We start from the raw sequence: 22,865 nt of genomic DNA on the forward strand, positions 1-22,865 counted from the left end.
CTCTATCAAATAAATAAATCTTAAAAAAAAGAAGAAATGATTATTGAGACTGTAATCTCTAAACTTAAATTTAAATTAATGTCCACATGGTACTGTCTTATAATAGCCCACCATTACTGCCAACCTTGGAAAAAGTCTGCCCTTACACAAGACCATTGCTGCCAGTTATTCATAAGGGAATGAAGAAATCAGGGTGGTGTTCACCATGGGGGAGACTGGGCCAGCAAGAGGAAAGGAATCTCCAGGTATGGCAAGTGATGTTTAAGAAGGAAATGGCTAAGTGGGCCGATCAAGATTTCTATCCCCCTCAAGTCTGTAGGAACATCAAGGATATTTTCATCTTGGGATGAGGTAGAGTCTCAAGTCACCATATTTGGATATTACAAGGAAGGATGATCTTTGGAATCTAAAGAAGCAGATGACTCTTGGGCTATAAGAGTTTCACAATTTGTGGGGGTTTTTCTGTAACCAAAATTGGAAACTACTGCTTGAACTGACCCCAAAGCAAGCACTCATGTTTTCCTTGGTGTCACTGAAGGGATTTCATGGAACTCAACCCTGCTTAAAATGGTCTTGCTACGCTTCCTGAATCCCATCAGTTGCAGATTAATTATTCCACGTTAGTATAAAAATGACTGCCTTTCCTTTTAGAAGCTATCTGAGGTTATCTGAAAATTTCTAAGAGAGGAAAGAGGGGAAAGAGAGGAGAAGCCTGGAGGTACAAGCCCTGCCCAAGGCGGGAGAAGATATTGGGGTCCATTAATTGGCACTAATGTCCTGGGTGCTGAAAGTCGTGGGGCAGAGCAAAAGGAGGCAAAAGTGGTAGTGCCCAAAATAATTCCACTTATGCAGAATCTCTGCTTAGAGCCAGATTTGTCTCAAACTGTCTATTTCCTAATCTTTTCTTTTGGTGTGTGTACCATTTCTGCCACTCCACCCTTTATTCTTCCAAGGATATCTTCTATTATTTGTTTTAGCCACCCCTCCCCATCCCTTTTGTTCTTTATCTGGATGTGAAAAGAAGCAGGAAAAGGGTTACATTTAAGCCATAGGAGGGGAAGGTGACACCAAGAGTGTGAGTCATCAGCCACTCAGCACTGTGATGCCTCAATCCTAGAAACTGTCCCCATTTTCCCTGGATTTTGGCTCACATCTCTGGTTCATAGACAATCTATCCATGTAGAGCCAACTCCTCAGTAAATACTGCAGAGGAGGGGCTCTGAGACTTATCCAAGGAGAGGGGCACCTTGTCTCAGTTTAATTTCTCACCTCAGCTATTGATTTGTTCTGAATAAGGCCTATAGGATTAGAAAGGCAATCACTTACTCTCTCCCAAAGCAGCTCTTTCAGCTACAGCAATAAGTCGGAGGCCTCATCTTTAGTTTCAATGATTATTAACATCTCTCTAGTCTTCTATGTTGGTCTGAAGCCTCTCTGTGGAGGAAAAGAGGTTAAAAAATTATAAGCAGTGACAAAGCTACTGCTTAGAACAGGTGTGAGCAAATCACAACCCACAGCCCAAATCTGCCCTGTTGTCTCTTTTTTTAAAGTTTAATTGGAACACAGAGAAGCTAATTCATTTACACACGGTGTATGGCTGACTTCACACCACGACAGCGGAATCGAGTGGTTGCAAAGGAGATCATATGGCCTTTAAAATAAAAAAAAAAAATTAACTATCGAATCCTTTCTAGAAAAAGCTTCCCAGCTCAGGACTGTGGCATTACCTCTGCTGGTTATAGCCTCCTTAAATGTGTATAGTCCATCAATCATGCTTAACTGGTTTAGTGCTACAAGAATCTGAATAGCACGGGAACTAGCTGAAGCTTGGAGTTAAAATAAATATTTGAAGTATCCTTACACTTGCATGTGACACAGTCAGCACAGTGATCCTCTCACTCCCCTTGACCATTCTGAACAGAGCACAGGGCTTCCAAAAGTGTACAGATCTTTAGTGGAGCACATTCTAAACATTTCATGAGCTCTTCAAAGGTTTTCAACTATTATTTAGTAAGCTTGAAGCAACACACTGTTATCACGAGAAAGGATTATAGTTTATGAATAGTGCAGCAATGCAAAAGGTGTAAGTCACATCTGCACTATGAGAGGTATTTACAACACAACTTCACTGGCCCCCAAATTTCAAAACCTTTTAAACAACTTTAGCTTAGTGTGCATTTCAAGTGCATTTTCAACTGAAGACCAATGTTCACGAGTACTTTAAAACATATCAGTTAGAAAAAAAATTCAAACTCTTTTTAAAGGTGTTTAGTTTGGAACACCTGTGTGGCTCAGTGGTTAAGCATCTGCCTTTGGCTCAGGGCGTGATCCTAGGGTCCCGGTATCGAGTCCCACATTGGACTCCCTGCACAGAGTCTGCTCCTCCCTCTGCGTATGTCTCACCTCTCTGTGATTTATTTATCAGAGATAAATAAATAAATAAATAAATAAATAAATAAATTTTTTTTTTAAAAGCTAAAGATTTTTAGCTTAAATATAGTTAACATATACTGGTTTCAGATGTCTAATATAGTGATTCAACAATTCTATAGATTATAAAATGCTCACTGTGTTAAACTTAGTTGCCATCTGTCACCTTACAAAATTATTATATTATTGACTATTCCCAATACTGTGCTTTTCATCTCTGGGATTTATTTATTTTACAACTTACTATTTATAAATTCATAAAATTTGTATTAATACAGCATTTTAATAATATCCATAATTATACTTGGGAGTGTCAGACTTTCTTATTCATTTAATATTTTCTATAAGCAGTTCCCTTGACTACCATCTCTGAAACCTTCCCACGAAGTAGAAAAGAGTTACATTCTTAAAAATAGCATTCTTCTTTTACAGAAAATATCAATGCTGTAAGCTCTAAGTTTTACAAAACAGAAATTGGTTGGAATAATTCGAGTACAAAAGAAATAAAATTTGTAAAATAGTTCCAAATTCCACTGAGCAGAAATCTCTGCCTGTGCATATGAAATTTTAATACCAAGACTTTACTCGAGATAGGCACTGCTGTGTCTGGCTTAATTCTTTAAGTCATATTTTTTTTCCTGTTTCTAAAGGCTGTTGCAGACTAACACTAATGTTTGTAAGCACGTTGTTTGTGATTTCTGCACTGATGTAACAAACATATTGTTAGGCTGAAACATCCAGAATTGCTTAGAATTCTAAGAAGCTAATTTAAAAATAATTTACAGAAATGATTCTAAGTTTAGAGAACATTCAACCTTTAGCTCGATATGTCTCACAGATCTAAATTTAGCAAACTATAAAACAGCAGTTCTCACCGGTTCCAAAGATGATCTAGTCCAGAGTTGGCTATCTTTCCAAGGTGATATGCCAAATCTTAATGTGTTCATTCTTGGCTTTAGGAGAGTCTTGTTATTATGGTTTGAGGGGGATTTTCTGTGTTTAAGAACCTTCTTTCAACTAGCACAAAGCAGCTTGGTGTTGATTTGCAAAGTCCTTCTACATATTTTATCTCGTTCATTCTTGAGAAGAGGCCACACAGGCAAGCTGTGCCTGTCTCCACTCAAGTCTGGGTAGTCAAGCAGTCGGACCTGCTGCAAAGTCAGGCCCACAAAGTAGACTCACAGCAAGGAAGAAAGACAAACTTCATAACAATATAAATACCAGGAAATGTAGTGAAAGAGAAGACTCAGTAAGTAGTGGGGAATCAGGGAACCCTTGGAAATTGAGGGGCAGAAACAAAGTTGATAACCAAAAGTCTTGGAAAAGGGTCAGCACTCAGAAAGTTACACACAGCATGTACACATCACAGCATGTATGCATGCACCCTGGAGAAGGCCATGTGCTTGCCTGCCATTTCTACAGGCTAGGAAAAGACACAGAAGGATTTTCCTATACAGGTTTCAGAGAAAATTTGATGCTGCTAACACCTAGATGTGCTAACACCACACTTCTAGGCCCTAGAACTTTGAGACACTAAACTCGTTTGTGTTAAGCAAACAAACAAAACAAAAACAGAATTGGGAGAACAAAGGAAAGCAGCCGAAAAACAGATTCTTCTACTAATTTGTCAAGCTTTCTCTTTTATTTTATTTTTATTTTAACTTAATTTTCTATTTTATTACATTTTATTTTAATTTATTTCAGACACTCTGCTAAGTACTGGGAATGCATCAATATCATACTACCTTGGCTCTTTACAATTTCATAATATTGTAGGAAAGATAGATTACCCAGGAATCACCTTGCAATGTTATAAATGAGAGAGGGAAAGCCATATACAGAGTTCTGTGGAAGCACAGAGAAGAAATGATACAAGAACACAGTGACAAGGGATAGTCCTGGTAACCGCTTCACAACCAGAAGCTTTCACATTGGTCTATGAATGTGGAGGTGGTGGCTGGACTGAAGTTTGTAGAGCGGAACAGTGGGGAGCTCTTGGCTGGTTTGTGGATGAAGGATGCCGATGGGACATTTAACAGTAACCAGTTACTAACCAGCTGTGACAGAATGAGTTAGGATCACACAGAGGTTAGTCTGGGAAATTATGCTGCCAGGAGGGAGGAATGGAGGAGGTCTGATCAATGATGTAAGAGAAACCCAAAGAGGGACTCTCCCCACTTCACAATTTTGCATCAGATCAATCCTGGTGAGAATTAACTAGGGTGATCATATGATGCATGGACTACACCAGCTATTGACAGTCAAGTGAAGCTCTATCAGTAATTATCCACGGCAACCGGGACGAATGGTGATCTTATATCTCATCTCTGGGAATGTGACTGCACCTGCTTTCTGAGCCTCCACTTAAATGGGATATTAATCTCTACCACAGAGTTGAGAGCTTTTAATTAAACAAGAAAGCAAGCTAGGTGAAATTCCTGATGTGCTGTAGACAACACATATTATTGATGAATCACTAATTTAAAAAATCTAGGGTCTGTCCCAATTCCAATTTGGGTCTTATGTCGTCAATACACATTCCTCAACTGAAAGCAGAGACCACACGAGTAATCAAGACCTTTAGAAGTTTGGGAAAGAACTTGAGGACTGTGCTATGTGAGGCCATTCTTCAGGCTTTTCAGTCTGCCAAGGAGGCCGAACATACCATCAGTTTCTGCAATGGTCACAGAACACTGCAGGCTCTGCCTTGGAATCAGAGGTCTTCCTAAGGGAGGTATCTTAGATGCAAAGCCAGACAACAGCAGACGCCCTGGGGAATAGCTTTATGTTTGAATGAAACACCAAAAGCAATTTGTAAGTTCTTGGGTCTGAACATTACAGGCGATCCCTTTGCCCATGTCATCTTTTCCTCCGTCTGTGCTGAGTGTATATCATGGCTGTCTGGACATAGGAGAGCAACTCTTCCAAATGACCAGATCTCATGTGTGCTTCTCTCTCATTTTATTAGAGCTACCAAGTAAATACTGCAAAATCATAGCAATAAGCAGGCAGGCAGCTCAGCAAGCTAGGGGAGAACATTATCTTCGCTTCTGTAGGTTACAGTCAGGTACTTGGGGGGTCTTCTATACACAAGTGGAAAAATGCATGTCCATCTCCTTTACAATTTGATGTAGGTTTTGCAGAGCTCATTTTACAATATGGCTCAAGGCTAAAGGCACAATGTTGGGGAGAATACAACAATTAGTGATTGTCTCAATCTATGATGGTCCTAAAAATCCATACTTGCAACCCAGATGTATCTACAGTGATTTATACACTGCTTTCCTCACTGTATATATATATAACCTATATATAGGTTATATAATATATATACATATTATAGGTTCTGCTACTGAGTATCTTTCGACCTGGACCACACAGTGTGTCTGCTTTGCTTCTGCCTAATGGAAACAATATTTTTTTCTAGACTCTAGAACATGTGGTATACAGAGAACATGCTTTAGAAACAAAGCAAATGTACATGAATAAAACATAGTAATGAAGGAGAAGAGAAACAATTTTCAAGTCTTATTTCTTCAATTAAATAGCTATATGACCCTGGACATGTTACCTTATTTCTCTGAGCCTTGTACTTCCTATTTATAAAATAGTGATATCTATAAAATAGAGATAAAGTTCTAGTGTCCTAGGATTCTATCATCTGAAAGTCACATGCCTCAGATAAGCAGAGTTGTGGGCTAGTGGTATGCACTGCCTATACCCTGCAGACATTTTTAAAAAGAAAAGAAAAAGAACATAGATCTGTATTCCTGAGATGACCAGTAGACCTTTGGGGAGCAGATTTCCTCTCTTAATGGAACAAAAATTTTTTTTTTCCTTTTTGTGAGGTTCAGAAAGATGCCATGTGCCTCTCTTGGGTGAGCATTTATTTTCCAGAATTAGAATTGATTCCAATGAAATGAAACATTTATCACAAGTGATAAAACACAAATGTATTTGTCACAGACTTAATAATCTATGGCTATATTTAAAGCAGCTCTATTAACCCTGCAGTGACTTGGAACCCTTCTGAACAAGAGTAAGTTCTCAAAGCAACAAGCAAACACTTTCACTTTATCCTCCAGAGGCTGATTTAATGCAAAACTAAGAATAACAGAAAGGGAAAGAAACAAAGGTAAGCACACATCACTAGGTAAATGTTTTTAAAACCTCAAGGAAAAAAAAAAAACGTGAAAAAATTGATCATGACATACACGGTTTGAAGAAGGAAGAAATAAGAAAATTCTTTTTGATTTAATAAATACGATTTCAAGTTTTGCAAGCCTAGTGGCTTGTTTATTTTTTAGGTCAGCTGTCCATAGTAGGAAGAAACCTACAAAATTCTTTAGTTTAATCTTGTTTCTCTGAAAATGGTCTGAGTTTGTAGAACAGAAAATGTCCTTCTGCTGCTGCTGAGGAATGAGGGTTCTTGTCCTTGTATCAGCCTAGGGTGTTTACAGGTTGGTGGCACAGGGCTGAAAGCTCCACATTCACGGCTTTATGTCAGAATGTTTTGGGATGCTGCATGGAGAGGATCAGAAGTCCTCAGGAAGGAAGGGGCTCCCTGTCTCCAGCAAAGCCCTGCCACTTCCCTCATCAGACTCAGAGTCCCAGGGACAAGTCCTCCAGGTAGTCAAGGGCAGGCAGGAGGTGGGACAGTGAGGGGAGGGGCATTCTTGGGGTACAGAATCCTTGACTGCAGTGTCCAACAGCTCCGGGCCGACCACCAGGAAGCTCGGCATATCTACGTCCCATGCGCCCTTATACTCAGAGTGATAGCTGTTCCCATATGGGCTGCTACTTATCCACCTGAGCAAGCCCCAAGGCATCATGGGAAATATGGGGCTCGGGCTTGATCCTGAGTGTGAATCAGAAGTCATCACTGGTCTGCAAAGCAGCATGTTTGAAAGACCCAAATAACATATTCTTTAAATTACTCCAGATAGGTGGATACCTTCCCTTTGCTAAAACAACTATAATTTTAATAATGTTGACAACAGGAGAAACAGGCACCCAGAGAAACATGTTGTACAAAACCCAGCACCCATTGTAGACTGACTCAGGTGGAAAGGACTTTTTTATACCTCATTCTAATCCTTTGCTTTAGCTGAAGCCCATTTCTGTCCCTGAAGAAGACACAATTCTAGTCCTCTTTATCTTATGCCAGGGTTTTCCACAGACTCCAAGAGAGTTATTAGTTATGTCTTAGTTTCTTTTCTTTGCTTCTTTCTATTTGACTGTGGAAGGGGATGGAGTCCAGGGGAATTACAGTTTCTAGAAATACCTTCTGTATTTCCAAAAGAACATTCTTAGACATGTCAAGCTGACTACAGTAAGAAAGCAAATACATAATCTAATAAAATGGAATCATGCAACCAAATTGGTAAGAACATTTTAAGAAGGAAAATTCTGGCTTGGGTTCATCTATTTCCTGGGTTATTCTCTAAAGTTCATGGCAGCTTCTCTGTGCAATGCTATCCTATGGCCTCTGGGATCATCCATCTTATAGATCTCTTTTCTTTCTTACTATTGCTATTTGGCCAATAGTCAAAGGGCAAGTGCTTTTCCTCTGATAAAAATGAAAAGCTGGAAAAAGAAGAAGCTGATATCTACCCTGCCTCTGCTCTCTTATTTTCAAAAGTCCCACCATTACTGTGATCCCTAAATCACATACATGACATCAGTCATTCAAAAGGAAGGATGGTTTGGTGGAATAACCAGGTAAACAACTTCAATATTCCTGCATTATCCCAATCCACACACAAATCTATGGCTCTCTGCATTTCATCTGATGCCTAGATGACACAAGACAGATATTTTTTTTAAAAATTAGAGAAATCATCCCAAATCTGACTGCCAAGGAGTGAGCCACGCCTTTTTATTTAAAAGCAAGCAAACAAACAAAACTAACCTTCCCTACAAGGCTGCAAAGTGAAGATTTTCAGCCAAGGAAATTCTAAAGGATCTATCTACCAGGAAGCTGACATTGCCCTAAACATATACTTATTGATATTTTTGGATACTAGAAACATGTGATTACCTGGAAATGTACAATAATGCTATACAAAGTCCTAGGCCCACTGGAAGAGAAGACCCTGTAAAGTCTACAGCTGTAGTATTTTAAGATACTTTTACAGAACGTACCTAATTATGTCATCATAAGCTTGCATGAACACACATCCAAGCCAACATCTTTACATCATGCACATATGTTTAATATCTTACTAACGCTTGTGAGCAGGAGAATAAAGCCTTTGTGTAACAACAAAAGGATCATACTGCTTCCTTCATACAACACCCACTTTTGTGTAGCCAGACCCTCCAACACCGAAGCTTTTAATAAGCCACTTGCCCACAAATTAAACAAGATTCTTCTGCAATTCCATCACTAGAAAAGAATGCGATTACAGTGTCACAAGAGTAAATAAAATAGTAATCCTAGTGTTATAAATTATGCATCTTTCATCTCAAAGGACAATAAATAAAGCATCTTTCATCCCTATGAATCCCAAAGCAGTTAACAATTTATAAACTAACACACATGGGAATCACTTGATTCATCACTGAAAGACATCCTGTCCTAGGATGCGGTGGTATTTTTTTAATAGCACATACAAAACCATATTGAAAGATGAGAACCAAGGATATATTACACCAATGGCACAGATTTGAGACATTTGAGTAGAGGAGAGAGAAACTTGATTGAAATTCACTCAGGACAGAAGTTCTTCTATGCTACTGGAGCTCAGGAAGATGTTAATTTCATGACTTCCCAGATACTGAGATGTAACTCTTCAAAGCACTTGCTGGAATTCCCATTTCTTCTCACTGGACTATTATAATACACATTTCTGAAGCAAATATTTGGTCATACCCTCCACCTTTTGGCAAACCTTGTTACTTTCCTTTCTCTAGAAGGAAACCCAAACTTCCTACAATGGCATGAGGGATCCTCCACCATTGAGTTATGGATTATGAAAGATCCTCCAACATCCAGTTATCCCACCTCATCCAGAGAGAAAAATGGGCTTCTCCAAAGGTAACCAAAGTAATGTGATTGACACGATTCACACTCAATGTGAGCATTGGAACTACAGAGGAAGTAGATGATATTGTCCACAAAATCCTATTATTTTAAGGATCATACAAAACCATAGGAAAATTAGATGGCTTATCCAAATTCATATAGCTATACAGAGACAAAGTTGGAACTATCCTGGAAGAGTTATTCTCAAATGGGGGGGAGGAGGAATTAGGATCCAGGTTAAGAATAATGTCACCATATACTTTATCCTTCAAACTAGGACATGTATGAGAGAGAAAAAAAAAAAACAGTAATATTTACACTAAGGCAAGAGTAAACTGGGACTATTAAAAGCAAATGGGATTATGAGTCCCCAAGTTAAGAAAACTGCTAGAATTCCAAAAGGTTGATATAAGGGTAATAAGCAGTTTCATAAAGCATATTCAATATACCTACTGCCTTTATAACAGAGATCTACAGGTGGTCAACATCTATTTGCCTGGTTTTGCTTCTCTGGAAGATAGAATGAAAAAGCAGTGCAGGAGTTTTGAACATTGAAAAGTTGAGTAACTCTGTCCTAGAATCAGCACAGCAAAATTCTTTCTGAGAGTCTACCAAGCTCTGTGAGCTGCACTTGAAGCCGTGTCTCCTCACTTCAGTGGGATAAGGGGCACTCCTGAAGAGAGGTGACACATGGAGAAAGAAAACTCTTCATCTTTGGCATTGTATGAACCTCTGGATGGGTGCCAAAGGCTTTAAAAAAAAGGTTGTATTTTTCTTGTTCACACATTTCAGATATAACTTCATGAGTGATGACTATTACCAAAGACCACATTTTCACCTGCCAAATATGGCATCTCCTTAATGAACTAGGTAGGCCTCTCTACTCATATCAGATCCTGAAGTTGATTATGATCAAATAGGACAAATGACATTTACTGAACTATTAACACCACGATGCAAATGCTTGTGGTTTTCTTTAAAGGACATCTTTTCAAATACACATTGGATGAGAAGACCCTATGATATCAGAATTCAGAGCAATAGGTTGGATTGGCTTCTTATAAGGGCCTCATATCATCTTTTCCGCAGTCTTTGGCTCTGTGTATGCAATAGTTTGTCTACTTTTGGCTTTTTAAAATATATATATATATATTGACAATATCAACCCTGTAATATCCTTTACACATGTAAGCATTCAATCAATATATGGGTTGATACTGAGGATGTGATCCACAGCAGTCAAAAAGAGTAGTGTTTGAGAATGCTAAGAAAGAATGACTTGATTCCAGCCCCGGTTTCTGAATACACTGCAGAGCTCAGAATAGGGTAGGTGTTCAGTAAATATTTGTTGAGTAAGTGTTGAAAGAATGCCTATAAATCTTTCTCTTCACAATGACTCAAACATATAAAATGGAATGATAGCCCCTGGGCTAGGAAGGTTGGCCTGCGTGATCTCCCCGTTTGCCTGCCTGATTCCAGGTGGTGACAAAGCAGCTTGGCTGCCTCTGCTTCAGCCTCTAGTTCTAAGCTTTCCTAGAGCCTTATTAGATAACTCATCTTTTCTTCACCCTAAACAGATTCAGGAACAGATGGATATCCCAAGGTGAAAAAGTAAGACTCTGCTTGGTAAAGACATAGCTGTCAAGACAGGCCATGCATCAGGAAAAGCCGCTGATTCCCAATTTTCACCCTTCTCTGAACCTAACTAGCTCACCGACGCAGACTCGGAAAGACACTGGCTCTTACCCATTGGACCTGTCTTTGCAAATGGATTACAGGCAAGGACCACCAACAAATTCTGCTGTGTATGGTCATGTCGCACCTGCCCATTCACCAAAAGCTCTCTTGCTCAAGTGGAATGAAACACAGATCCCTCAGAGCACTCAAATTGACCCACTGTTACCCACTAAAAGACAAACCAACATTAGCTTAGGACCAAGCAGGTCCTTTCACATCTGGCATTATTAGGGAACAAGGCAGTTCAGATTTACGAATTTGCTAGACAAATGGTTTGGGAAATGGTAGATTTTATATGCAGACCGCATACAAGGGATTTTGTAACTCAGGATCCAATTAAATCTGTGCAAGGAGAAAGTAGGGGTCCTAGAAGGTAAATCCTAGAGGATTTAACTGTAAATCCTCAAGAATCCCTAGAGAAATTGAAAGGAATGCTGGGTTTCCCACAACACATAGGTTGTGGGGCTAGATTCACTGTGTTTGCAACCAGTCGCTGGCTCTTTTCCAAAGATCCCTTTGCCCTTCACCTATGTGAAAATGTGCTCTATCCCCTTGCCCAAGACGGAGCGGAAATTTCTTTAAGCTAACTTTATAAGGGGCGGGAGTTGGGTTTTTACATATTATACATGGAAGAAGAAAAACGTGCTTTACATACTGCACGGCACGGTTTTGGCTTCCTCCGTTCTGCACGATGGGAGCCCAGGCGGGGAGGGGGCGCAGCCCCCGAGGGCCGGAGCCCGCCTGCTCCCACCTGCCGCCGAGGTGACAGGCGGTGGCGCGGCCCGCGGCCCCGGGAGCCCCTCGCCCCGCCCCGCCCGCCCCGCCCCGCGCCGCCGCCTCCCAGAGCCCGGGGCCCCGCGTCACCTGCACCCGCGCACCTGAGCGCTCGGTCGGCCGGCGCTGCTCACCTGTGTGCTCCGGCCTGCGGGCTCCCGCATTACGCTCACTCCCCGGCCCGGGGAAGACAGCAGAACTGATTGTTTTCCTTCTCGGTTTCCAGGAGCCCGCAGATCCACTGACCAGCTCTCCGCCGCGTGTCCCGAAAGGCCAAGGTATAAGACACCAGGGCCTCAGCCTCCAACACGTGCCTTTTCGGCAAGTGTCCGGTCTTATTTGGGGAAATACAACTGTACCCGTAAGCCAGATCCTTTACTTGGCAGAGAAAGTAAAGAACTCTGAACAGTTATCAGAAATTTATTTAAAAAGAGAACCAGGGATCCCTGGGTGGCGCAGCGGTTTGGCGCCTGCCTTTGGCCCAGGGCGCGATCCTGGAGTCCCGGGATCGAGTCCCACGTCGGGCTCCCGGTGCATGGGGCCTGCTTTTCCCTCTGCCTGTGTCTCTGCCTCTCTCTCTCTATGTCTATCATGAATAAATAAATAAAATCTTTAAAAAAATAAAAAGAGAACCAGGGGCACCTGGGGGGCTCAGTGGCTGAGCATCCACCATTGGCTCCAGCCAGGTGTGATTCCCAGGTCCTGGGATGGAGCCTGTTTCTCCCTCTGCCTGTGTCTCTGCTTCTCTCTCTCGCTCTCTTTCTCTCTGTCTCTCATTGATGAATAAATAAAAATCATAAAAAAATAAAATTAAAAGAACTAAAAGTTATATAACAATGATGGGGGAGTTGTTTTTGCTTTTTTTTTTTTTCTTTTGGTGTGTTTTTTGTTTCTGTGTGTTTGTCTTTTTTTTTGCTTTTATCTGTTTCTCTCTAGCCTCTTTCCACCAGAAGGGGCTCATGGTGTCAAAATTCTGGGAGAGAGTCGAGGTAGTGGCTCTGGGACTGGTCTATCTGATGGTCTCCGTTTTCTGGAAGCAGAGGAACATCTGTAAGCACAGAGATTGAGGCTGCTTCCAGTGCTTCTTCCTTCCATTGCCCCAAGGGGAGTAAGTCAGGGCAGGGAAGAACCCAGCCAGATGTGGATGTCTGCATGCTGCTGGGGCAACCTCAGTAAACATTTTGTAAACGTTTCTTCAATCCCTCTTAGTGCATCAAGGAAAAAAAAGAATCTGTTCTCACTTTTCAATGCACCATACTATGAGCTTTGCCGTTTAGGCATGGATCAGGCTTTTTTTTTTTTTTTTTGGATCAGGCTTTAATGAAATCTGACCTCCCCTGCTCATCTAGTTTTATTTTCCCTGATTCCATTACCTACACCACCATCCCCTGCGCTGTACAGTCCCACCCTGCAGCCCAACCAGTTATTTCTTTCCCTATCTCTCCCCCTTCCTTCTCCTCATCTGGGACCCCCATCTTCTCCTACTCCTCTTTGTTCTCCCTCCTCCATCCCATCCACCCTTATTCCATTCTTCAGGCATTCACTGCTTGGTCTGAAGATGGCCAATTGGGGTGTTTAAACCTCTGTGAAAGGTGTTTTCTGAACCATCCTGTTGTATCCTCAAGAAAGCCAAAGTGTAAAGTAATTGAGGAGTCCAGTGGCTTCCACAGACTTTTTTTTTAGGAGTAGGCAATCCCCCTTGTGAAGGTGCAAATATTGGTTGCTGTTGCTCTCAGTCAATTCCATTCTTGCTTTTGGGTGGGGTAGGGGTGAGGGCTCTTTCTGAATCATCCTGTTTCCTTAAATCTTTTGGTGTTAAGCTTTGCACCTAAGGCTACTTGTTTCCCAGCTACTTAATACATACACCCACCAGTTAAATCCTCATAGGCTTTGAGCTGCTAGAATTTACAGTGAGCTCTCTACCCTCCAGGGCTCCTTTACACGTATTGAGGGCTGACGATATGGGGGTCAAGGTGACTTTGAAATTCCTTCCTTTTCTTCTTCCTGCCTTCTCACAAAGACTCAGACATTTTCTTCTAGGCAAAAACATAACAAAACAAAAACAAAAACAAAACCCCCAAAACCTGTTATGTTGCTATTAATGATTTTTCAAATGTGTTACTTAAAAAAAAAATTAAGTACAGGAATGGCATGCCAAACAAGCTGTTTTTTAAGAAAACGAAATCTCTCCCTTTAGGGGTCTTTTATAATTTACTTTGTTTTCCAACACTGAGATTTTACAAACCTGTTTCTCTCACAATATAACTTAAAAAAAAATCTCCAGCTCTCTCTCTCTTTTTCTTTTTCTTTCTTTCTTTCTTTCTTTCTTTCTTTCTTTCTTTCTTTCTTTCTTCTTTCCTTTTTTTCTGATAGGGTTGATTGTGTTTTGAGTTTTCTTGTTTTAATAAGAAACATTTACATGTTTTATGTGCTGTATATATATAAAAAAGAAATCATTAGCAATGCCCAAAGTTAATAGCCTAAGAATGTATAGCATAATATATTGCAGTGTCACTGAGAGAGTGAAAAAGATTTAACATAGGACTCAGGGGGAGAAAGTATAAACTGTGTGAAACTATTACTACTCCAACTAGTTCTAAAAGAGCTCAATGTGAAACCAACCAGAAAATGATCATCCCACAACTATAAATATAAAGCACTAAAAAAGACAAAAGCTCTCCGGCATTGTGAAAAATCCATAAATAAAAAGCACCCCCAAAAGCATTTGCTGGCAAAAGTATTTAGAGTGGCAATAAAAGAGAGTATTTGTTTTCTTTATATTAAGTGATTTTTTATGGAATCTGTACAATTAAACACTGCATAAGAGCATAAGAATTAGAGTTTGTGTTTGGCACCTAATTGAGTATGGAATCAGGAAGATGCAGAATCTGAAGTGGTTATGTGCCTTAACATTGTACAGTGAAGGTTACTTGCACTATCTTATTAAATAAAAAGCTTTCTATACTGAAAAAAAAAATCGGTTCTTTGAGTGTACTCATATACCTACATATATATCAATACACAATATGAAAACGGGATTCTTTTTTATGGTTTTATATTTTGCACACAAATGTTGACGTTGTGTAAGCAGAGTGGCATTTTGTGAGGTAGATAGCTCTACTCCAGGGTGATTCCATCAGGCCAACCTTCATAGCAAAAATATTTTAGTTAAGGGATATGTTATCTCATTTTATTTTGTTGATACTCATGAGGCTACTACATAATAGTGACTTTTTAAAAGATGGATTACCTGTTGTCAGCTAAAAGAAAACCACAACAGTTCTTAACCACTTAGGACCAAGAAACAGCAAAGGGGTAACTTAACAATTTATATAAAATATCATTTTGATTCATCAAGTCAAAGACTTCCGAGTCAACCAAACACTGTAGGTCATGGGATTGATAACAAACCTAATAAGGACAATAATAAAGGTAGTTTTACCTTATATGTTTTGTACTTTGATGAGACCAAGTAACTAAAGTGTGTAGGCCAGGTGCTCCTGTCCTCACATTCACGATAGGACACAGAGGAAGCTAGGGTACCTGATGGGCAGAAATACTGGTAATGAAGACACAGAGACAGAGGTTGGCATAACCTTTGCCTCCACCCCGATATCATTAGCAAAAGATTCGCAAATGCAAAGTCAAGGGTGTCATATGCCCTTCCAATGTCTGGATTCTCCTGGAGCCATGAAAGGGAGGTAAAGTGGGAATAACCACTATTAGTTTGGACCGTATGCACCTTCAATAATTGCCTTTAGAAGCCTGTTAAGAATTGCAATGTCATGTGGATTAAAACTGATAGTTCATAGAAGTACAGAGGTTGATCCATTGAGAATAGTTTGCTTATTGCAAAAGAGAGGTTCTAAACTGATCTACTGATTCTACTTTTTGTTCAAGCTTCCTCTCTCTGAGAGCAAGAACCACTGTGAGACTATACAGCTGGTCACCTCGAAGATTAAATTACAGTATGTCACTTCAGAATTTGTATAGAACTTTCATGCATATTAATCTCTGCAATCTTTATAACAATCTTTTGAGAAAGATATTGTTATCATCTTTTTAAAGACAGGGACCCTGAGGTGAAAAGTAGGTCAGTGATTCGCCAGAGGTCCCAGAGGCACTTTACCTCACAGAGGTAAAGCCTGGTTCAAGTTCAAGTTCTAGTCTTCCTTTCCAGATCCAGTGTTCTTCCCTCTATTCCAGAGCCTATCTCAGAAACTAAAAATGTCCTATAAACAATTACAGTGGGAAGCACTATGACCTATAATGATTCTACAAAGATGGCAGTGAATCAGGAAAAGGGCAGGTTTGAAGCGGATTCCAGGGTTTCAAATCTACACAAAGAGGGAGGATTTCTCCCGTATTAACAAAAAAAGTGGGGGAGGGTGGGTTACTGGGAAGAAGTGGATTTGAAGAGAAAGATGGTAAGCGTAGTCTTAAGCTCGCTGAACGTGTGTAAATTATGCAGGTGGAGGTGATCAGCAGACAGTGCTCAGGAAGGAGGCTGAGAATCAGGATCAGTTACCACAGGTCACCGGCTGAGATTGGCCAAGGAAAAGACTGACAGTAAACGGGGAATGGCCTGAATCTCAGGAAAACATGGAGAGTGGGGAAAGAACGCGTATATTCAGAAAAAGGGAAAAAGCCAAGCCCCTTGGCAAAGTGGAAAGATTAGCCTTCCAAATGGAGAAAGATCATACTTTTGCTCAAAGGTAAAAGCCAAACAGGATAGTAAAGGCAGAAAGAGACTGTGACATGCAAGAGCTGATAACTTGCTTGTTGGATGATCCCAACATTCTCATGAATGAAAAAGGAAAGAGGTGTCTTATGTTCTCAAAAGTAACATCTGGGGACAGCTACTGGGGGAAGGTTAGAAGACATAAAAAAATGTATCTGACCTGCAGCAAGAACGTAAGTGTTGCTCAGACAAATTGAACCTATGGTGGGAAATCATCAGAGCCACCAGAATTTCTCCCCAGAGCTGAGAAATAGAAGAATTTGAGTGGGTTTCAGGACTAACAAGAAACATATGCTCCCAGGTCAAAAGAATGAGAGGGATTTCAACATGACATGAGAAGTTAGCTGAAACGGCTAAAACATAAAGTCTGATATTTGTAAGAAAGAATGAGAAGAAAGAAAGATTGCAGTAATATGGCCAGTGGGGCCGGGCAGTGTGGGAAGCAGGAGGGACACACAGGGACAGCCCATGTGTCCATTTGGTGGCTGGACGTATAAGCTCAAATTCATCAGGTTTTTAGCACTTCTTCCATTTTCATTTTTCACCACTGACTTTACCTGTCTGTCCCTTGAGAATGTTTGTGTGTCTAACCATTCGTCAAAACTTTCTATCTCCATTCTTTTACTTCCCAGTTTGCTCATGAATGCCCTTGTTTTGGTTTCCTGTGGCAGTTGTAACAAATCCACACACACTGGGGGGCTAAAACACCAGAAGCTGATTCTCCCACAGTGCTGGATGAGAAAAGTCAGAAATCAAGGTGTCAACAGGGCAACAGTCCTTCTGGAGGCTCTAGGAGAGAATTGGGGGGTTTTGCCTCTTTGAACCTCTGAGGGCTGCCATGTGGACATATCTGTGGAGACACCATTCAGTCCACTACACTCCTCAGCCTACCTTCTACCCACATTTACTCCAACATAAACACACACACGACTCCTCTTAACCAATTGTCACTAACAGCATGGATGGATGACCTCCCATTTTGTAGATCTCACAATCAATTGCCAATTTTCATGAGATTTTCTATAGTATCAGGCATCCTCGGCAGCTATGGACTTCTCTAAACACTCTCCTTGCTGAACTTTTAGGATTTACAGTTTCTAAAGATTTTTTAAAAAAATTTTATTTACGTATTCATGAGAAACACACACACAGAGAGGCAGAGACAGGCAGAGGGAGAAGCAGGCCCCCTGCAGGGAGCCCAATGTGGGCCTCTATCCCAGGACCCCGGAATCAGGCCCTTTGCCCAAGGCAGATGCTCAACCATTGAGCTACCCTGGTGCTCTAGGATTTCCAGTTTCCATTCTTCTTCTGACCATTCCAAGGACATTTGCTTGTACTATCTCTCCCGCCATCCACTTCTTGAATGGTGGTGTACACCACAGGACTTTGCCTGCTCACTTTTTACTCTCTAGATAAAGCTATTCCACTCATAGAGCTTCACCTCCAGCTTTGCGTTCACTAAATCCTATCTTTTACTCCACCCCGACTTCTTGCCTAACACCCACAACAGCACCAGTCCAATGGAAACTTCTGCTGTCATGTTCAATAGCCACACTGTCTAACACAGTAACCACTAAGCATACATGGCTACTGAACACTTGAAATGTGGTTTTTCATTTTTTTCTTTTTAATAAATTCAAGTAGCCATGTGAGGTCCTGGCTACCTTATGAAATGCTGCAAATCTCAAATCCCCTCTACCTTATGGGCAGTTCATTCTAACGAACTTCTTGCTATGCACACAATATGTCTTTCCAGTGGGTAGGTAACTGTCCCTAGGACTCAACTACTACCTCCTCTGAAAAGTCTTCCCAGCAACTAAGGTTAAATGATCTGTTTCCACTTCTGTCTTTCCACAATTCATTTTTCACTATATTATTATCTATGATATGATAATATATTATATATTATACATATTACAATACATATTATAATAAATATATTACATATAATATTATATATATCCATCATTTTATACTTTTATCTGCTTGTATCATGAACTCCTTGAAGAGAAACACTGTATCTTACCCTAATTCATTCTGTAGTCTTTGTAAGCCAACACCTGGTAACTTCTCAGTGAATCAATACAAAAATGAGCAACTGTATGTTGCTTGGAGGTCACCTTGCATTATCAGAGACAAAGCTGAACAAGGTGCAGGATCTAAGTAAAACACAAAGAGCTTCTGGCTCCTTTCACAATCCCTTCAGGAGAATGGCTAAATCCACGTAGCTCAAGAAGGTTTTGCATCCATCAACTCAATGATAAAAAAAAAAAAAATAGCATTTTTTGTTTGTCTTTTGGGTTGGGTTTGGGTTGGGTTTTGGTTTTTAATGAGTTACGGTTTTAGGAGCCTTAAAAACTGGAAGTTAACGTGGTTAGCTGGGTACATGAGCCATTTGGCTGTCACCCTTCATGCTTAAAGTGCAAATCATTCTAAGCATCGCTCTTCTCTGAAATCTGAAATATGGTGATTTAGAGAATTCCAAATAGTGGTGCATAATTCTTCAAAACTGTAGTTAAAAGGGGGGGGAGCTCATATTTTTGCTAGAGAGGAAAGGAGAGAAAAAGCAAAAATCTTCTCTGATTTTGGCTATAGGATGTGCGTGGGTGCCTGCATCTGTTAATGGGGTGAAGGGTGGTGTGTTAGTAAAGGGTTAGGCAGGCATACAGATTGCAGGGAAGGAGACTCATGGAGGTTTTTTTTTCTGATCCTGTGCATTCAGCGCAGCCTTCATCGCCTGTGGCTGCTCTTTTTATGAGAACTGGCACACATTTAACTGCTTTAGCTGTTGGCTTCTAGGCTTAGTTTAACCCACAAAGGAGGCACTCATTCACATTTTAGCTATCATTTCCATTAAACCATGCAAATACTAATGGTACCTAATCTAACTGGATAAGGCACAACCAAATAAATATATCCCCTAAATACCCTAATTATGAGGTATCTAGAAACATAGTGGTGGTACTTACTGAAAATAAGTACATTAACTGGAAACTTAAATTTTTCCTTCCTAAGTATATGGAAAAACCAAATAATCTTTGCACAGAAGGCAGGGAGTAGCAATTCCATTAAGATATTACATGAAAAAAAAAAAAAAGCTCTAGTCCCATTTTGTCTATTTCAAGCTCCATTTTGCTCATATTGTAACTTAGAGAATCATTCAGAGAAACAGAGTGGGAGGAAGAATATGAGCTACATTTCGTTAGAACTTCAGATACATTTTTCTTTCCTGTTTTATCTGAGCTTGCAGGCGACATCTTCTTAATGAGGGTCTTCAAATTTCCCTGCCTTTTAGAAATGTCTCCCCTGTGCCCTGGGACAACAGTCTCTGATTTTAGCTTTTAAATATGCTCATAATATAGAGTAATTTTTTTTTCTTAGCACGATTCATTGTTTTACCTGCTTTAGTGGGAATTATGGGTTTGATTAATGGGCTGAAAGATTTGGTCCTTTTAAGTTTCCTTATCTCTATTCCTTCCTGATGCATGATGCTTCCAATAGTCTCTGAATCCTTGAGAATCATAATGGCAAAGGGGATTTAAAATAAGAGTAAGAGTAAAAGGGGGGTGGTTTATCCATGATCGTGGTATTTGTGGCGACCATTGACATGAAATGTATTCATACAAGCATGTATATGTTCAGTGATATACTCATTTATTCATTCAACAGACTGTTCAGTCATATACTTATTTATTCTTTCAACAAACAGACTGCTCCAGGAATTATACTTGGTCCTGGGAAGAGTCTGCAATGATTTCAGGTTCTACTAAATGAAAATGAGATTGGGGGGGGGGAGGGCTACAATTTTCCTCTACTTTAAACAGCGCAAATAGGTATGGAAAGAGAAAGTAGATATAGCAAGGTTTATTTATTCTGCTTTAATTTTGGTCACTATGTTAATCAAATAGATAATCAGGAAACACCTGTGTTCAGTGAGTTACTAAAAAGGCATGCTGCATGCTTCTGATGAAACAAACCATCAATCTTGGAATCTGCAAGCATTGCAAAAATAACCACAAATAACCAGGCAACTAACCCCACCATCACTGGGACTGCCAGCTTTGAGTCAAATACGCATATTTATTGCCCTAAGTAGCTCTTAAAGGTGAAGTAATGCTTAGGGGCCTACTAAGGGGCTCAGGGAAGAAAGATTATCTAACAACACAAAGTATTTGGGTTTGAGGAGCACAATTAAAACATCAGGTTTTAGTGATAACTTCTCCTGGATTTATCTAACCAACAGAAATGTGCTCTTTTGGCATGTCCACCCCTTCGCTCACATGCGTGTACAAAACCAGACAAGCAGGTGAATTTCTTTTTTCCCTGGGGTGATCAAATAGAATGACAGGCTAGCACTAGAATAGCACTAATAGCAACTCTTTGGAGAATAGTGTTTTTTTTTTTCCATTTGGGCAAAATATGCGTAAGTTCACTAAAATAAGCTGGAAAATATTCCTGACTCGTTGAAATGCAATCTGTGAGCTCCAAAAATAAATAAAGATTGCTCCTAAGAAGTCTAGAACATGATATGATGCAAAGCAGTGGTAACAGATTAAGTGCTCTCATGCTCCCAAACATCTGAATCAGCCCATTCCGCCTGGTTAACATGAAAATAAGATGTGCACAGAGATCTTAAATTATAACTTTTCTCACAGGTCCTCAGATCTGGAATTTTAAACATGCATTTGCTGAAACATAAGCAGTGGTCATAAATGTGTGTGTGTGTGTGTGTGTATGTGTATTCACTTTAAAAGGTAACAAAAGCACAAACTAGTATTTCATATATATTGAGGGGCATAGGAAGTGCATAACAGTACTGCCATTATAGAAAAAGGTAGTCTGTTTAATTGTAAAAGAAATACAGTCTGCTTAATAGTACATACATGTAGGTTCATACATACAAGTTCATAGGCCCTGCCCTCCTCCCCACCCACACCTCACTGGATTCTTAATAAAGAAAAATGAGAGCACAAAAAGTGCTTAAGAAGTTGATTACAAAGCAAAACCTCAAGGTGATGCAGCCAGAGAAGATGTCAATGTAGTTCACAGAAGTCTAAGGTTGTTCCTGTTTCTGCCCAGAGGAGGAGCCATTTGCAGATCAATTTCAATCAAGTTGTTCTTCACACCACAAGAGCATGTTTTATACATGGCAGAGTAGAACACAAAGTGCACTTAGATTCCAGAGAGCTAGAGCAGAAGAGAAAGAGTGCAATCTCCATGGTGACAAGTACTTCCTGGAAAAGGATTTTATCACATGGCCCTGAAAGAGGAAAATGCCATTCGAAAAATATTAATAATGGACTTTGAGCAGATGCAAAAGCTGAGTCTTGCAATTTTGTGGAACTAGTAATGAAAGGTATGATAGAAGAGTATAACTGCCTCAGCACACAGCTGGATAGAGCAAGAGTAGCACAAGGGCATGCAATAAGGAATGAACAGAAATTGGACAGATGGTACCAATTCTTCACTCTTGACTTCGAACCATGTGAACTACATTTCCTTCCCCCCACCCAAAGAAAGAAGCGAAGATACTTACTCACTTTGGGTTTGACTGTGGGACTTGCCTTTACCAATGGAATGCTAATGGAAGTGATAGAACCAAAGTTTTTTTAACAAGGTTTGAGCGATTGGGCTGTCTCTTTGCACTTCTGCCATTGTTAAGAGAATAAAAAAAAAAAAAAAAAAAAAAGATGTACTTGCCCAAACTAACCACTGACTCCAGCTGGAGGAAAAGAGATAATAGGAGGCTATATTTGCTTACAGTGGCCATGGTCATACCTCTTGCCTACCCTCTGCTCTGGAAGAAAGAATGCTTAATTTTGTAAGTCACTTAGATTTCTATGGTTATTTGTCATGCAGCACTAGCTAACTGATAGAGTAATTATGTTCAAGTATATGAAGAAATTTCCTTTCTTTCCTGGAAATAAGCTACTAAAAAGAGATTCAGGTCAAAAATAAGGAAGTTAGTATCATTAATACCTGTTTTAAAAAAGGGGTTTGGGAATGAGAAAGACACGTGCCGGAACCTCAATTACCCTCTAGAAGAAACAAACCAACTGATCTCTGTTTCTTCTTTCTTATTTGATCCCAAACATAAAATCACAGATAAGCCAATAGAAAACAGAAATTCCACCTGATTTAAAACAGATTCTCTGG

General features: G+C 40.0%; 1 long non-coding RNA gene across 12 annotated transcripts in view; it reads right to left on the reverse strand.

Annotated features, from left to right (window-relative positions):
- The window catches only part of LOC112657565 (uncharacterized), a 319,254-nt gene that overhangs the window by 77,274 nt on the left and 219,115 nt on the right, over positions 1-22,865 (reverse strand). For 11 of the 12 annotated variants that reach the window (XR_007408364.1, XR_007408363.1, XR_007408374.1 and 8 more), the window contains one exon: positions 1,327-1,434. The exons of the other annotated variant lie outside the window; for it this stretch is intronic. This is a non-coding gene — a long non-coding RNA (uncharacterized LOC112657565). The remainder of the gene's footprint in view (positions 1-1,326; positions 1,435-22,865) is intronic. 12 annotated transcript variants of the gene reach the window in all.

Source organism: Canis lupus, chromosome 35 (genome assembly GCF_003254725.2).
Source record: "Canis lupus dingo isolate Sandy chromosome 35, ASM325472v2, whole genome shotgun sequence".
NCBI lineage: Eukaryota > Metazoa > Chordata > Mammalia > Carnivora > Canidae > Canis > Canis lupus.